A 19,548-nucleotide genomic window follows, 5' to 3' on the forward strand; every position below is an offset into this window, starting at 1 on the left:
AAATTATAGCCCACACTTCTCGCGGTATACACTATATAGACGTGACAGATGTTCCGATTCTCCAGCAAGAGGAGGAGTAGCAATATTAGTTCGTAGTAATGTACCATCGAAACCCATCCAGCTTTCCACTAATCTAGAAGCAATAGCCGTTCGTATTGTTCTTGGGATTAATCTCACCCTTGTCTCCATTTATATTCCACCAAACGTTTCATGTTCCATTGCAGAACTTGATAATTTACATAATCAACTACCCCAACCTGTATGCTTTCTAGGTGATCTAAATGCTCATCATCCTTTGTGGGGTTCCCCGAACATGGATCGTAGAGGGAGGATGATCGAAACTCTACTTGATAACCATCACTTAACACTACTGAATACCGGTGTGCATACTTATATTCACTTGCCTACAGGTTCTAGCTCTGCTCTGGATCTGTCCATATGTTCCTCGTCCATTTATCCTAGCTTTGATTGGACAGTATTAACTGACCTTCATAACAGCGATCACTTTCCTATAATTTGTGAAATACAGACGGATACAAACTATACATCTAACCAAAAAATTACGTGGAATTTTCACAGAGCTAACTGGGAAAAGTTTTCGAAAACAGTGCAATTTGATAACCATTTGATTCTTTCTGCATCTATTAATAATGCTACTAGACATATAGTAGAACAATTACTTGAAGCTGCTACCAGTGCAATACCGAAAGTTAACCTTACGAAACAAAGGTACAATAATTGGTGGACAAGGGACTGCTATCTTGCCAAAAGGAAACAAAACAAAGCTTGGAACACTTTTCGCCGAAATGCTACAATGGAGAACCTTATAAACTATAAACGGCTGAAAGCTGAAGCACGCCGAATTCGTCGAAAAGCTAAACAGGATGCGTGGATTCGATTCAGTTCTACCATCTGCAGAAACACTGACCCCAGAATAATTTGGAGAAAGATCCGTATCCTCAGTGGAAAGTGTCAACAAACCAAAGCCCCAATCTTGTCCTGGAAAGGAATAGATATTTCTTCTCCAACTGATATTGCAGAGGCTTTAGCACAAACATTTGCAGTCACTTCATCATCTCAATCTTATGAAGACTCATTTAGACGCAAAAAAATTTCCGTGGAAAAATATAAAATTAACTTTGTTACAAAACAATCTCATTCTTATAACCTTCCGTTCACTATGAATGAACTCAACGAAGCTCTCCAGAATTCTAGAAATAGTTCTGCTGGACCAGATGGCATTTTCTATATAATGCTTTGCCACCTCAACTCAAACTCAAAGGAATAGGCGCATTATAGCCAAAGAAGCTTATGCGCCAGAAAACCCCCACAACAACAACAACAATCAAACTCAAAATCTATATTACTGAAATTTTACAATAGAATCTTTGAGGAGAATGTTTACCCTGATACATGGCATCAGTCAGTTGTGGTAGCCATAGCGAAAGCCGGGAAAGATGCTTCCTCTCCCAATAGTTATCGTCCTATATCTTTGACCAGCTGTTTAGGAAAGATAATGGAAAAGATGGTACACAAGAGACTTGTCTGGATTATTGAAGATCAAGGTGCTATATCATGCCATCAATTTGGTTTCCGCCGTAACAGGTGTACAACTGATGTCCACATCAAGGTTGAAGCTCACATTCGAAATGCTTTTCTTAAGAAACAGCACATGGTAATGATAACATTCGATATTACCAAAGCATTCGATACAACCTGGAGATATGGAATCCTCCAAGACTTATACAAACTTGGACTGAGAGGTAACCTGCCTAGATTCATTCAGAATTTTCTTCACCTCAGGACCTTTCAAGTAAGATTCCAGAATGAGCTGTCCAAAATTCACACACAAGAAGAAGGAATACCTCAGGGATCGATTTTAAGTGCCACACTCTTTGCATTACGTACCAGTAGCATTATAAGAGACATCCCAGCCGCGGTAGAAGTTTATATGTATGCAGATGATCTTGCTATTTCCTGTCAATCATCGAACATGGCTACCATCGAAAGACAACTACAGATAGCAATAAACAAAATTGAAACTTGGACAGAAAGCAACGGCTATCAATTAACAGAGGGGAAAACAGCAGCAATACACTTCTGTAAATTACGATCGCTTCATCCGGAACCTGTATTAAAACTGAAAGGCAGAGAAATACCGATGACAGACTGCATAAGATTATTGGGTCTGAATTTAGACACCAAATTAAATTTTCGTAAACATGTGATCTATCTACGAACTACGTGCCTCCAGAAACTAAACATCCTTCGTGCAGTATCCTCAACATCTTGGGGTGCTGACAGACAGTCACTGCTCAATTTATATCGTGCTCTAATCCGGTCACGATTAGACTATGGAGCCATAGTATATGCATCAGCTAAAAACAGCATCTTACGGTCTGTGAACACCATTCAACACAGTGCCCTTCGATCAGCACTAGGCGCCTACAGAACCTCGCCAGTTCAAAGCTTGTATATAGAAGCACACGACCCTCCGCTTTATCTTAGAAGACAACGCCTACTCTGCCAATACGCTGCTAAAATAAGAAGCTTTCCAACTCACCCCTGTTGGGTATATCTCAACCAACCTTTATGGTCAACACTTTATGAATCCAAACCTAATGAACCCAGACCTGCTGGAATTCGTCTTCAAGTAGTAATAAAAAAGTGGAAACTCGATCTCAATAAAATTGCGGAAAGTGTAAATATGCCTTTACCTCCATGGAATAGACATCATATAAACATTGATCTTTACTTCGCTCAGTGGCCAAAAAATACCATTCCACTATGTAATATCCGACAGTTGCATGCCAATCATACTTCGCAACACACTGGAAAGCTCATAATCTATACGGATGGATCTAAAACCCAATCACATGTAGGTGCAGCAACCGTGTTCCCTTCGCATGTAATTTCAAAATCCCTTCCAGTTGAGTGCAGCATTCTATCTGCAGAACTGTATGCTATACAGCTTGCATTAAGTGAAATATGTCAACAGTCATCCCTCTCTGTTTTAATATACTCGGATTCACTGAGTGCTATTTCAGCCATACAGGGTAAACGACATTCTCGTCACCCTCTTCTACAAGAAATTGAGTTTTTAATCAACCTTTGTCAAAAGAAACACTCTGAAATAACTCTTTGCTGGATCCCAGGACACTGCGGAATAGAAGGCAATGAAAAAGCAGACATTGCAGCTAAGTCAGCATCAGAACTGCCAAACAGAACAATGATAGTCCCACACACTGATTTTAGTCCAATCATTATTAGAGAAAGTGAAAATGAATGGACCCAAATATGGAAAAATGAAGTCAACAATAAACTACATGAAATAAAACCTAATCCAGAAATATGGAACTCAAGCATCAGAGAGAGTCGCAGAGAAGAAGTAATACTTGCCAGACTGAGAATTGGCCATACTCATCTTACTCATTTTCATCTATTGGCAAACAAAAATCCCCCACTCTGTTTTCAATGCCAAGTTCAACTTACAGTAAAACACATTCTTTTGGTATGCCCTCGATTCAGAAATTCCAGATTGCTTTGTTTTCAGAGTTCATACAATAACCAGAATCCAGTTACCCTTCAACAGATCTTAGACAATAACGCGAATATACATGAATTGTTTAATTTTATTCGGCAAATCAGATTTGATAAACAAATCTGAAAAAATGTTTGATGTACATTAAAAACTTGGAAAGACACATCTTGGCCATTGATGCCCTTGTGTCTTAAAACCATTAATCAACAACAACAACAACTTTTCATCAATATCCATGGTATCAGATTTAAATTTAGTAGTGTTGCTTCTTTCAGGAGTCTTGGCTCGTTCATTTGGTTTCTCATTAGGCTTCTTGTCCGGAGGTATTGTTACAGGAGTATTTGCTTCTCGAGTAGCATATTTAGGAGTAGGTTTTTCCTTTGAGGAGGAGAGGAGCGATTTAGCCCAACCAGATATTGAGATATTTGGAGGGACTGAGCAGTCTGTCTGAGTTTCTACTGAGCGTAGCCGTTGGGTAATTGAAGCATATGTAGGTGACTTAGCAGGTACTGCAAAATGTTTTTTAGCTTCTTGATAGGATACTTTCTGCTCTATCTTATATTTTTGAATATTCTTTTCTCTTTTCCATTGAGGGCATTCCTTAGAGAAGGCAGAGTGATTACCATGGCAGTTAGGACAAATTTGCACTTCAGTGTTACAGTTTGTGTGTGTATGCTCTTTTGATCCGCAGTTAGCACAAGTGGCTACACTTCTGCAGACAGCTTGGGAATGACCGAATTTTTGGCACTTAAAGCACCGGACTGGATTTGGAATGTATGGTCTTACTTGGCATCTAAGATAACCAGCTTTAATATAAGTAGGTAGATTTGGTGTTTCGAATGTTAGAATCACCGTCCGTGTGGGAGCAGGTTCTCCATCTCTTTTAATAACAATTCTTTTGGCTTGTACCACGTTTTGATCTCTTAGTTCATGCACAAGTTCATCCTCTGATACGTTTAATAGATCCCACTCTGATATTACCCCTTTAGAGGAGTTTAAGGTGGCATGTGGGGTAACCTTCGTGGGAATTCCACCGAAAGTAGATATTTTCAATAGCCTCTCAGCATGTCTATGTTCCGTCATTTCGATCAATAAATCTCCGGATCTTAATCGCCGAACCATTTTTGGAGGGCCAGCCACATTTTCGAGACATTTCTGTATCAAAAATGGGGACAGCTTACTCAATGGTTGGTCTGTGGAGGAGTGTAGTATAAGAAAGAGTGGAGTGGTCTTCTCCATTCCTTCTTTTTTTTGTCTCTTCGCATGGGATACATTTGTGTCGTCATGATCTGGATTATGTTTGTCCAGTTCTGAATCATAAGATCCACACGTGGACTGTTTATTTTTGTCCATCGTTGCTCCTTTTAGCCCTGGGAGAGTGGATTTCTTCTCCCAGACTTCCAGCCCCGCCACGTGGAGGCAGGAGCGGTGCCACCTAGTGGCCAAGCGGTTGGAGAGGTTAGTTTGTTAGTGCGAAAATTAATAAAAAAACTAGGAAAAGAAAGGTAATTTTCCTTTCTGGGTTTTTACTTAGGATCTGTTAAGTACAAAACCACTTATAAAGAAATAAGGTTGAGAAAAGCACTGGAAAGAAAATATAACGAAATCACTTAGAAAGAGCACTATATATCACTTAGGAAAATCGCTTGGACACTATCGCTTGGCACTCGGGGCCGACTTACATCAAAACTTGGAAAAGACACATCTTGGCCATTGATGCCCTTGTGTCTTTAAACCCTTAATCAACAACAACAACAACAACAACAACCTTTGGAAAACTCAAACCAATAATAAACTACTGCAGATAAAAAAAAGAGCCACAACTGTGGACATCTAGTTCCAGGAGAAGCAGGCGACAAGAAGTGATTCTAGCAAGGCTCCGCATCGGCCATTCGCACCCAACTCACCTGTTTTTGCTTATGGGAGAGAATCCTCCTCAGTGTTTCTTTTGTCAGTCGCAGCTAACAATAAAACATCCTCATAGAATGTCCCCAACTTTCAACAGTCAGAAAATCAAGCTTTAGCTCCCTGTCCAACTTAAAGGAACCATTAACCTTATTTCATATTCTTGGCAATGAAGCAAATTTCGAGAAACTATTTAATTATTTGAAGCACATAAATCTGTATGATAGACTGTGATCAAAGTGACAAACAAATCCTGAACAGGCACAATATGGCCCAAGAGGCCCTTGTGCCAAACAACCCCAATACAACAACAGCAATGTTTTTCAGTTCCTCAAGGAAATAATATTTGATTTCATATTTGATTATAGAAATTTATCTCTGCAGCAAGCTCTGATCACTTCATGACTCTTGGAAATTATTCATAGTAAAATACGGATACGAACAAAATTGTTGGGTGAAACCCTTCCAGGTGCATTTTAGCCGCAGTAGCTCTTGCGCCAAGAATTCTTAAATCAATGAATCCGAATTATAAGCAAAAAATTTATATTTTATGTGCCGCGAAAAGTTCGATTGCAAGAATAATGCTTTTATTTTCACTGGATGAAAACCCTACTTTCCGAGAAGGACCGTGCAACCCTCAACCAAGATCAACTATCATGGATGGCCACAGTGCGAAAGTACATAATGTTCCAGTCTCGATGGAATTCGAAAGAAAACCATAAGCATTATGGCCTTATTTGGCTCGGCGCTGATTCTAACAACTAGAACATCGCACATAAGTGGAAAACTTCTGTTCGAGTTTCTTCAAAATGCGAAGAACTTTTTGCTGGTCTTTTCCGTATCGTGGCCAAGCTAGTCGGTCTTGTTTAAGGTTTGAGAAATATTTGGTTTTATTTATTTACTTACTCTAATTTACTTTTATTATTTTAATCGTGCAGTTGTTGATTTCTGCCTCGCATGCACCGTTAAATCCGCAATATTTAATCCAGAGAAATTGGAGCAAATTTCTAAACACGGACGTCGTTTTGGTGATGTCACCTGTGATAACTTTGCCCTCGCGATTACTCATCGAACCACTTCCGTAGGAGTTCCGTAACGAAAGATTATAATAGTTAATTATTATGCACGCAATGGGGGGGAGAGACCTAGAGGCTCACTGGATAACCGGAATTAGATGTATCAACAGAATAAGGGTGTGGATCACGACAGATGTTTTTTTACTTCACTTGGCCGGTGAAGGTCGCGCCAATCGCTGGGAGTTGTACAAGGATGCCTGGAAGTTAGGCAACGGAAGACGGGGGAAAAACAAGGATGGAAGAAACGAAAGTATCAGGTGTTATCTTCCTGCTCCTGTCCCTTCGCTCGCCTTTCGGACACAGAAAAGTGGGTCAAGAACGCTGCGAAACGGCGCTTCTCAATCCCTTCTCTACTCGTTTTGGGTGGAGACGACATCCTTGCCATTTTTCTCTATGTGGATACGGAAAAAAGAATTGATTTTCAGCTCTTATAAAAGAATGGACGGCTAAACTCTGGGCTGTTACTTAAACAGAGCACTACCTTGAACGGATTAACATTTGGATATTTAAAAGACAATGATAGCTTCAGGCGTCTTTTGTTTATGTTCACCACTTACTCCGTAATGTGAACTGTAAACTGAGTGTGTTATAAAGGTCAGTTTAACATTTTTGCGGGGGTTTAAATAATGAAAGTCCTTAGTAGAATCATGTGAGCATCCAATGAAGAAGTTTTTATTCAGAACCAGGCTTTTAAACTAACCATCTCGAATACGTTTGTTATGAATACAATAATTATATTAACCAAGGAAATGTATTCCCATAAAGGGAAGTCCATAGAAGCATACTATAAAGAAAGTAATCATACGAGAGGAGAAGGCGAGCAAATCAGAAACGAATATTAACCCTTATTGAATTTTTGTTTGTCTCATTTTCTTCTAACTACGTCATTTGATCGATGGTTATGTTTCATCATTGCATCATTCATTATGACGCATCCGCATCCTTGAGAGTATCCTGCTCTTGGCCGCACGAATTCCTAGTATTTATTCTAATAATGCATCTATTCGTTGAACACATTTGAGAAACTCGTCAGGAATGATTTCCTGGTCGTGAGTCGCTAGTTAAACTGATATATATTTTTCTTGATTATAAAAAACTAAAAATGAGGTTAAGAAGGAAAGTTGGACAATTTAAGGATGTTAAGTAAGATACACCGATGAGCCAAAACATTATGACCACCTACTTAATATGATGTTGGTGCTCCACGTGCAGCCAAAATAGCTCGTCCCGGCAATGCATGAACGCAACAAGATTTCTAGGCCCCGAGTGACAAACGAGTGATCATAGCGATTTGAAAGAGTCTTTTTTCCAAGATTAGAGAGATTCTTAACAACTTTTCTTTTATAAAGGCCCCGGGTGCCAAGCGATTGACTGAGCGATTTCTCTTTGTGCTTTCACTGCGACTTTTTCATTGGTGAATTCTGCGTTCTCTTTTACGTTCCTCTCGTTGAGAAATACTTTTATTTAGTAGCTCTTTTATCAAAAGTACTGGTAGAGAGCAAGGAAGGAAAGTAACCTTTCTTTATTTTTCATATTTAATAGATTAACTCCTACTAATTTCGCTTGGTCACTCCAGGCACTGCTCCTGCCTCCCCGTGGCGGGGCCGGTAACCTTGGCAGAAAAGTTCATCTGCCAGGGGCTAAAAGGAGCCAAAATGGAACAAAATATGTTTCCTTCGTTACAACCGACAAGCAGTCGGCTAGACACAGAACAGGAACATGACTCTTCACATGCAAAGAGGTTAAAAACCATTTCCTCTGCGACCGAGTTTCCTGCATTTTTAATAATGCATTCATTATCAGAACAGCCTCTTAGTAAGCTATCCCCCTTTCTTATCCAAAAACACTTGGAAAGTATTGCAGGGTCTCCCAAGATGGTTAAGAGATTGCAATCGGGGGACTTACTAGTAGAAACTGTCAACTGTAGGCATTCTGAAAAACTCCTGAAAGTGACAAACTTTGCAAAAATTCCAGTAAAGGTAACTGCCCATGCAACCCTAAATACATCTAAGGGTGTTATATCTAGTTGGGACCTTTTGAATGTGACAGAAGAAGAAATTAAAGAAGAGCTAAATGAACAAAACGTAATTGCTGTCAAAAGAATCATGACTAAAAGGGACAATATACTCACACCCACCAGAAGTATCATTCTCACCTTTAACAGTCCAAATCTACCCTCAACAGTAAAAGCAGGATATCTACTCTGTCGCATTCGTCCTTATATTCCTAATCCGCTGAGATGCTACAAATGCCAAAAGTATGGCCATTCTCAGACGGCATGCAGAGGGAACCCAGCTTGTCCCAACTGTGGATCTTCTGATCACAGTCAAAATGACTGTTCGGCAAAAGAAATGACTTGCCTTAATTGCAAGGGTAACCATCCTGCTTACTCTAAAACATGTGAGAAGTGGAAAATGGAGAAAAAAATTGTAAAATATAAAGTCGAAAACAAAGTTACTTACCAGGAAGCAAGAAAATTAATTGCACCAAGTATATCTAACCGTAGCTATGCCAGTGTTGCAAAAAAATATCAAACAATAGCCACGCAAACTGATGTTACTGTTCCATCCAACATATCAATCTCCGACTGGGCCCGAGCTGTTCTTTCTCAGCAACAGTCCAATATCCAGAAGCACTCAGATCAAGCAAGTAATACGCCTCTTACGATTCCAGCAAAATCTCCTCATTCGCCAATAATTGCTACCACACCAAATAATCCCAGTTCAACTTCAAAACAGAGTATTCAGGAAACATCAATGGATCAAGAGTACCCATCTAAACAGGAAGATCCGATTCTTGAAATATTTGCAGAAGAAGAAGAAGAAGATATGGACACAGGTCGCCCCACCTTTCCAAAAAGAAATAAACCAAAGCCAGAACGCCACAAGACAGCCACGTCAGGTACAGCTTCTTCTAAACTCAAATAATGCCTTATATTTTACAGTGGAATTGTAGAGGCTTTAGATGCAACATTGACGACATTCAGTACTTAATTAGACGCTACTCTCCAGTGGGTTTCTGTCTGCAGGAAACCTATTTAACTGCTAAAATCTCTGTTTCTATAAAAAACTACTCAGTCTACCGAAGAGATCGGAATACATCTGACTCTGCTCGTGGTGGTGTAGCTATTTTGATTAACTCAAAGATCCCTGCTAGTCAAATCATTCTTCAAACCAAAATTGAAGCCGTTGCTGTGCGTCTGATTGCTGAGATTGCATTTACGCTAGTCTCAGTCTATCTCCCACCAAACAATACCTACTCTTTCAAAGATATTGAAGAACTTTTAGTACAGCTACCCTCACCAGTCTGCTTGCTAGGGGATTTTAATGGCCACCACCCTTTATGGGGATCCTCTAAATTAGATAGACAGGGCCGACTGATTGAAACTCTACTAGATAAACAAAACCTTACCATTCTTAATACTGGTACACACACCCATATACAGTTACCTACTGGACAGACCTCTGCAATTGACCAAATTTGACAGTGAAACACATTCTCATTGAATGTCCATACTATAAACAAAACAGAAATACAACCCTGCTATCTTTGGATAACCCTCGAAAACCAATAACTCTAGAGAATGTCATTGGTGACAATGCAAACATTCCGGAATTTTTTAACTTTCTGAAACAAATTGGAGTCTTTAGTCATTTCTGATTACTGCCCTTTCTGACGTGACAAGAATTTCTTATATATTTTATATATATACATATATCATTATTATTACAATAAAAGAATAGGCGCATTATAGCCAAAGCAGCTTATGCGCCATAAAACCCCACAACAACAACAACAACAACAGCAATTGACCTCTCGATTTGTTCTCCGATACTGTTTCCAGTCATTCAATGGTCCGCTATGGATGATCCATTGGGAAGTGACCATTTTCCAATTGTCTGTAACCTGCTCACTACACAACTACCATTAGACCAACCCTGCAGAAAATGGAAATTTTCTAAAGCCAAATGGGCCAAATTTCAATCAGCAATCATTCTGGACAAAGAAACTATTCAGCTACAACCTATAGATAAAGTAACCGATTATATCACATCCAGTCTTTTAGTTGCAGCAAAATACTCAATTCCATTATCAAACCCCCCAACTCGACGGCACTTCAACTACTGGTGGAACGAAGAGTGCACGAAAGCAAAGAAGGAAAAAAATAAAGCATTCAACTTATTCCGTCGATTTCCGACAACAGCTAATTTAATTAGCTACAAGAAGCTAAGGGCAAAAGCGCGGTTCATTCACAGGCAAGCCAAGAAAGCTTCTTGGACTCGGTTTGCATGTACTATCAACAGAAATACCGACTCCAGATTAATATGGAAGAAAATTAGACAGCTTTCTGGGAAGTTTCCAATCATCCCTTCCCCAATTCTTTCATACAATGGAGAAGAACTGTCTGGTCCTCTAGATATAGCGAATGCCTTGGGTAAAACCTTTGCCGAAGTCTCTGCCTTATCAAATTACACTCCGAAATTCCAAAAAATTAAGACCTCCACTGAACAGAGGCCCATTAACTTTACAACCTCGCTATCACTTCCGTATAATCAGCCCCTTGAATATTGTGAACTTTTACAAGCCATAAAAACAACGAGAAACAGTGCAGCTGGGCCAGATGGCATATATTATGTCATGCTGCAGCATCTCGATGAGCAAAACTTACAAATGCTGCTAGTTTTCTTTAACCGGATCTTCCTGGAAAATATTTATCCAACATCTTGGCACCATGCTACAGTTTTGCCCTTTTTGAAACCTGGAAAAGATCCTTCCAGTCCTAATAGTTACAGGCCAATCTCTCTGTCAAGTTGCCTTGGTAAAATTCTTGAAAAAATGATCCACAGTCGACTCAGCTGGATCATTGAAACTGAACAACTATTGAGTAATTGTCAACATGGCTTTCGCAAAAATAGGTCCTCTCTAGATCTGATGATCAAGGCCGAATCTGAAATTCGCAATGCCTTTGTGAAAAATGAACACCTTGTCATGGTCTCTATTGATATAGAAAAGGCATTCGATACTACCTGGCGATATGGCATTCTCAGTGACCTACATAATCTTGGTCTACGAGGCAACCTGCCTATATTCATTAGGAACTTCCTCCAGATCCGCTCTTTCCAGGTTCGATACCAAAACTCCCTTTCTTCTACATTCTTGCAGGAAGAAGGAGTACCACAGGGATCGGTTTTGAGCGCAACCCTATTTGCCATTAGAATTGATTCCATTTCCAAAGAACTTCCAAATACTGTAGAAGCCTATCTTTATGCTGACGATCTCTCCATTTCTTGCCACTCTCAGAACATGAGATCTATTGAACGCCAATTGCAAATATCCCTCAATAAAATTCAAAAATGGGCTGAGTTCAATGGATATCGGCTTTCCCATCAGAAAACAGTTGCTATCCACTTTTGTAACCAACGCAAATTACATACAGATCCTGAACTCCGGATATCAAATTCCAGCATCCCGATTACCAACAATATTAGATTCTTGGGATTAATATTAGACAGCAAGTTAAATTTCCTTGAGCACATTAGAGTAATACGTACTACCTGTCTGAAAAAGCTCAACATGCTTAGAGCTCTATCTGCCCAGTCTTGGGGAGCAGATCGTACAACTTTGCTGCTCTTATATAGAGCACTGATTAGATCTCGGTTAGATTACGGTGCCCCAGTTTATGATTCTGCTCGAAAGAGTGTATTACGCTGGCTGGATCCTGTACAACACAATGCACTGAGGATTGCTCTTGGTGCTTATAGGACATCACCAACCTATAGTCTATATATTGAAGCCCATGAGCCCCCTCTTTACCTCCGCAGAAAAATGTTACTACTTAAATATGCAGTCAGAATACGAAACTGTTCTCCGCACCCCATCCAACCATATCTCTTTAATCCACCATTTCACAATCTCTATAGAAATAAACCAAATAAAATACGCCCAGCAGGCCTACGGCTCCTTGAAATAGCACAAAATTGGAATGTTCCTCTACAGAGTAGGCAGCACAGAAAGAATTATTCTTGCCCACCATGGACCCCATTTCCTCAACCAGCCTGTGATAATTATTTTCTCCAATGGGGAAAGAATCATCTACCAACTCTGAATGTGCAACAACTCCATGCTAGCCATATTCAAAACTGTTTTGACTTCTTACCGATATATACTGATGGTTCCAAATCTCATTCAACTGTTGGAGCAGCAGCAGTGTTTCCCTCTGTTATCATATCAGCCTCTCTTCCACCTGAATACAGCAGCTTTTCAGCGGAATTATATGCAATTCAATTAGCTCTAGAAAATTTGAGTCTTTACCCATCTGCAAAATACTTAATTTACACTGACTCTCTGAGCTCAATTAGAGCAATGCAGAATTTCTCTCATAAGGATCACCATATACTAAATCAAATCAAGTATTTGCTGTTGAAAATCGAAGAACGCCAGCAACGAGTGAACTTTTGCTGGATTCCAGCACATTCAGGCATCAAAGGGAACGAGTTGGCTGATATTTCGGCTAAAAATCCATCAACAGTAGACTTAACCTCTGCCTTTATTCCAGTTTCTGATTATAATATTATAATTCAAACAGCATTTCATGCACAATGGACAGAGCTATGGCATAAACAAGCAAATAACAAACTGTTCCAGATAAAACAGGACCCAAAATTTTGGCACTCATGCATTCAGACAGTTCGGCGAGAAGAAGTGGTACTCGCGCGGATTAGAATAGGACATACTCATCTGACTCACCTCCACCTACTCACAGGCGATGATCCTCCTCTTTGTTCACAATGCTCTGAGCAGCTAACAGTCAAACATATTTTGATTGACTGCCCACATTATCAACAACATCGAACTTCAATATTTCATTCTCTGGCTAATTTCCGTGAACGGATAATATTAAATGATATCATTGGTGAAAATGCCAATATTAATGAACTTTTCTGTTATTTGAAACAAATAGGAATGTATAAGCGACTCTGATTAGTTCCTGGCATGAAATGAGATTGAACCGTCTTCACATTAATTATTTATTTTATCTTTTCAACATACCTATGAATAGGTGCAATATAGCCACAGCAGCTTGTGCGCCATTAAACACCCATACCACACACACTCTTTTATAAAGTTATTTATTTTTGGCTCTTCCTAAATAAAGAAGTAAGTTTCCTGCCAAGAAAGGAAAGACACCTTTCTATTATATATAATTAACTTCTCTATCACACTAACCTCTTAGCGCTTGGTCGGTAATTACAAGCCATTTCAATGGCTATAAACCAAATCAAACAAACAAATAGCAAACAGCATTATTTTCACGGACTCGCTTAGCTCTGTTACTGTCTTGCAGAACACAAATACCAAAGGACACCCAATCCTACACCATACCCAATTTTCAGTATCAAAGCTATTACAAAGAAATCACAATATCAGATTCTGCTGGATCCTTAGTGGAAATGATTTGGCTGACACCACAGCCAAATCAGCAATTCCAAATAATATTCGCTGCCTGTCAGTCCCCTATACAGACTACAGACAAATAATACAGCAGAAGATACACTCCCAATGGCAGGATTCGTTGAATAGACAGACTGCGAATAAATTATATCGTATAAAGCCTGTAATTGAACCGTGACAGTCTAGTCTGAGCAGGAATCGTACGGAGGAAGTTGTTCTTGCCCGGACCCGCATAGGACATAGTCATTTGACTCATTCGTTTTTGCTGACGGCTGATGACCCTCCTATGTGTGAGTCCTGTGGCACAGTTTTATCCATGAGACACATTTTAATTGATTGTCCAGATTTTAGCAATATCCGTTTTACCGCTTTTAATCATCTGACTGAGCCGTATACACTCAGTCAGATTTTATCCGACAATGACCATGTGTCTGCCGTTTTTAGCTTTTTGAAATCAGTAAACCTTTTAACTCATATTTAAAAAAATCTACTTTGTTAATGTTACTTGTTATTGATATTTGTCTTTTACCGTTTATACTTGTTTTTATAATTTGACTTGGTGACCTAATTCGTTAGGCCACTAAAAATTTATTTTTTAATGACCAGGTTTTGGCGCTTATAGCCTTAGTTGCTAATGCGCCAATAAAACCCAACAACAAACAAACCGAATTCCTGGATCAAAACACTAAATGTACAATCTCTCAAATTTTATAAATTTATTTATTTTCGTTTTTTTTTTATATAGTATAATGTATTGGAAGCTGTGATGAATGGCTAATTTCTATCGAAATGAGGATTTGCAAGAGTACACACACAATAAAACTTGATTATTAACTTCGCTAGTGTTCGTTATATTCAGAATTTCACTACTCCAAATAAATGTACAATAAATTTATTAGAAGAGTTTTAATACAGTTGCCTCCGATGTTTTAACTACAGCATGGTACAAAACAATCCTACGCTAGCAGAAGCCAACAAGAGTATTGTAATCTACTCCTCCTTTTTCTCCTCCTTCTTCTCTTCTGTTTTCAAGCCAATTACGGTAGTGAAAGGATGATAGCCGAAGTTATACATGGGAAGGCCCAGTGGATGGCGATAGTAATTTGGAATAATGTAATATGGAACGACAGCGTCGACTTTGTCCACCTTATCCGCCTTCTCTATCTTGAGAGTAGGAACATGGGGAGAGAATAATAATGGAAGCATTTGGGCAGAGGCCACAGCTACTAGTAGAGCGAGAACAATCTGAAAAAAAAAAAAAAAAATCATATTTTAGCCTTGAAATCATATTAGAGCATATTCTAATTAAGTTTTAAATAAATAAAAGTTGGCATTTAGAGTTTTTATCTGTTTAAGGATATAATTATTCTGAATAACTACTTTAAAATATTCATAATGAGGAGTCCATGATTAGAAATCAAAAAATCTTCAAGAAATTCTAATAATACATTTCTAGATTCAATTATTAAAAAGAACACTGATTATTTTTGTTATAATATAATTATTGTTCGAAAGATATTAAATAGCTCAGCTTACAAAACCTTTCCGTAAAACACATTCTTTTGGTATGCCCTCGATTCAGAAATTCCAGATTGCTTTGGTTTCAGAGTTCATGCAATAACCAGAATCCAGTTACCCTTCAACAGATCTTAGACAATTCTGCGAATATAGAGGAATTGCTTAATTTTATTCGGCAAATCAGATTCGACAAACAAATCTAAAAAAAAAAAAAAAAGTTTGATTTACATCAAAACTTGGAAAAGACACATCTTGGCCATTGATGCCCTTGTGTCATTAAACCCTTAATCAACAACAGCTTACAAAACCATACATTCGCGTGTACAGAATATTTTAGACAGAAGTGTTGATTCAAACTGACCTCCAAAGTAACAGGCGCAATATGGTCATAGCAGCCCTTGCGCCAATAAATCCCACTCTAACAACAAACTTACCTAGAGTGTCAAGCGATTTGTGTGACTGAGCGAGATCTGTGCCTGAATTGCGGGCCTCGAATGCCCAGCCCGGCCCCGGGTGCCAAGCGTTCCGTGGCCAAGCGATTCTAGTGCGTCTGTAAAAGCGTTTTTTCCTAAAGAGATTTTCAGCGAATAGATTCTATTTTTGTTTCAACAACCGTTTTTCTTGATTTCTCGATTAAAGTAGCTCTTTCGCACTACAAGAAGTAGGCAAAGGCCCAGGAAGGAAAACCACCTTTCTGTTTCTCTTTATATTAATACTAACTTCCTAACCCAGCCGCTTGGTCACCTTGTGGCACTGCTCCTGCCTCCCCGTGGCGGGGCCGGAAACCTGGGTGGTAAAGCAAACCCCCAGGGCCAAAAGGAGCAAAACATGGACTTTGAAAACTTTCCCCCGATTCAGACAGCAAATCCAAATTCAAAGGATTTGCACCAACCTAATGATGACAAAACCAACCGAAAGAGACTGAAGACGGATGATTCCCTAATAGAACATCCGAGTTTCCTGATCCTGCATTCCTTAGCGAACCAGGCCCTAGGCAATCTATCGCCATTCCTCATACAAAAGTGTCTGGAAAATGTAGCAGGTTCCCCCAAAATGGTGCGCCGTCTCAAATCTGGTGACCTGTTGGTTGAGACTACAAGCTCTAAACATTCAGAGTACCTTCTCAAGCTCACAACATTCAATGGAATCCCTGTTAAGGTGTCACCACACGCAACACTCAATACCTCCAAGGGTGTTATCTCAGAATGGGACCTAATGAATGTTTCAGAAGAGGAAATTGTCAACGAATTGCAGGATCAGAAGGTCATACAAGCGAAGAGAATCATGATTAAGAAAGATGGCGAACTTATTCCAACTCGCAGTATCATACTGACATTTAGCTCACCCAACCTACCATCATCAGTAAAAGCCGGGTATTTGAACTGCCGCATTCGCCCGTATATCCCAAACCCGCTAAGGTGTTATAAATGTCAAAAATTTGGACATTCCCAAACTGTCTGTAGAGGCGATGCCGTATGCCCTAACTGTGGATCGAAGGAACATGCCCAAGCTGATTGTAAATCGCAGTCCTCACTTTGCCCTAATTGTAAAGGCAATCACCCAGCTTTCTCAAAAACATGCGATCAGTGGAAATACGAGAAGAAAATTCAAAAATACAAGATAGAAAAGAAAGTCTCATTTTCCGAAGCCAGAAAACAATTACAGCAACTAATACCGATGCCAAAACGTACATATGCCGACGCTGCTCAAAAATTTCACTCAATATCAGTTCAAACAGATACATCAATCCCGCCAAGCATCTCTATTTCTGAATGGGCTCGAACTTTACTCTCTACTGTACCTCAGTCCTCAAAGCAACAGACTTCTAATAGATCTAATAACACACCAGTCACGATACCTCCTGTTACTCTTACAACTCCTGTAAGATCTAGTCAAACAGAAAACTCTGATCCCGGTAACAAGCAGCATGCTGAATCTTTCTTCATGGACACGAATGAGACTTGCTCTCATGAAGAAACGGAAACCATTCTGGAAATTCATCCAGAAGATGTAATAGACGCCAGACCAATATTTTCAAAGAGAGACAAAATAAAAATTGACCGACAGAAACAGACTTCCAAAAAGCAGACAGACACAGCTTCCTCATTTAAATCCAAACAATGAAAAACATCATCCAATGGAACTGTAGAGGCTTTCGCAGCAATATCGACGACATCCATGAGATAATTAAGCGTTATAAACCAATTGGAATCTGTTTACAAGAGACATATTTAACACCTCAGGTGTCTACTTCGATAAAAAATTACACTCTCTTTCGGCAAGACAGACCTGCTACTAATAATGCTCACGGAGGGGTAGCGATACTTATAAATGGAAGAGTACCCTGCAAACGCATTCAGTTACAAACCAATGTTGAAATTGTTGCCACACGAATAGCCATTGGCGTTACCCTAACACTTGCTTCAATCTACCTGCCACCCAGTCGCCCTTGTACCATACATGAACTTGAAGATCTCATTCAGCAGTTGCCAACCCCTTTCTGCTTATTGGGTGACTTCAATGGACACCATCCATTGTGGGGTTCTTCCAATACAGACGGACGGGGAAAAATCATCGAAATGCTTATTGAAAGACGGAATCTAACCATATTAAATACTGGTTCGCCAACTTACCTCCACCTCCCAACAGGAACAGTCTCTTCAATAGATCTCTCTATCTGCTCTCCAATCCTTTTCCCTAGTATCCAGTGGACAGCTCTGGATGATCCACTCAATAGTGACCACTACCCTATAATATGTAAAATTGAAACTTCACACTGCATACCTTCAGAAACTCACACAAAATGGAAATTTTCCAAGGCAGACTGGGCAAAGTATACCACTAACGTATCCTTCGACAATCAGATCATCAAATCTCATCCGATTGACACAGTTGCCGACCATATTACAAAACAGATTCTAGCAGCTGCATCCACCGCCATTCCGCAATCAAAGTCAAGCATTCGTAGAAACAGAAATTATTGGTGGAACGAGGATTGTAAGAATATAAAAAAAGACAAAAACCGTGCATGGAATTTATTCTGCAAACATCCTACCACCACTAATCTTATAAATTACAAGAAAATTAGAGCTAAAGCCCGTCATATTAGAAAGAAAGCAAAAAGAGACTCTTGGGTTCAATTCGCAACTACAATTAATAAAAATACTGATGTAAGAATTATTTGGAGGAAAATAAGACAATTAAATGGTAAATTTCCCCCTTTGTCGTCCCCACTTTTCACCGTGAATGGACAGGAGCTATCTACTCCTGCAGAGATTGCAAATGCTCTAGGGACGGTATTTTCACAGTTGTCTGACTCTACGGCATATGATCCATCATTTCAAAAGATTAAAGCTGTAGCAGAAAAATCCCATCCGAATTTTAGAACTACATCCTCTTTCCAATACAATACACCACTTACTTTGGTAGAACTTCAAGAAGCTTTATCCACCGCTAAAAACAGTGCTGCTGGCCCGGATGGAATATACTACATAATGTTACAACATCTAGACAATAAATCATTATCTTCGCTACTGACCTTCTACAATCGCATATTTATGGAGCATTCCTTCCCCAGCCTCTGGCGTCATGCTTTTGTACTGGCGATACCCAAACCAGGGAAAGATCATTCTATTCCGAACAATTACAGACCCATTTCGCTCACAAGCTGCCTAAGTAAAACCATAGAAAAAATGATACACCGTCGACTAACGTGGTATCTTGATTCCCAAAATATTATCTCTGACAATCAATTTGGTTTCCGAAAACACCGATCATCTCTAGATCTCATGATCAAAGCGGAAACAGACATCAGGAATGCGTTTATCCAAAACAAACATCTAGTAATGGTATGTCTCGACATAGAGAAGGCTTTTGACACCACTTGGCGGTTTGGTATCCTGAAAGATCTTCATTCCCTGGACCTGAGAGGACACTTACCGTACTTCATACAGAATTTCCTACAACACAGGACATTTCAAGTTCGCTATCGGCAAGTACTTTCGCAAACATTCATACAAGAAGAAGGAGTCCCGCAGGGCTCTGTACTCAGTGCAA

The 19,548-nt window shown here is 39.5% G+C and overlaps 1 long non-coding RNA gene across 3 annotated transcripts in view; it reads right to left on the bottom strand.

Annotated features, from left to right (window-relative positions):
- Nucleotides 1–14,780: 14,780 nt before the first annotated feature.
- Nucleotides 14,781–19,548, bottom strand: part of LOC150085291 (uncharacterized) — a 137,489-nt gene continuing 132,721 nt past the window's right edge. For all 3 annotated transcript variants that reach the window (XR_016546926.1, XR_016546925.1, XR_016546924.1), the window contains exon 2: nucleotides 14,781–15,219. This is a non-coding gene — a long non-coding RNA (uncharacterized LOC150085291). The remainder of the gene's footprint in view (nucleotides 15,220–19,548) is intronic.

The sequence above is a fragment of the Mastigoproctus giganteus genome, chromosome 5, assembly GCF_048544385.1.
Source record: "Mastigoproctus giganteus isolate SK-2022 chromosome 5, ASM4854438v1, whole genome shotgun sequence".
NCBI classification, from domain to species: Eukaryota; Metazoa; Arthropoda; class Arachnida; order Uropygi; family Thelyphonidae; genus Mastigoproctus; species Mastigoproctus giganteus.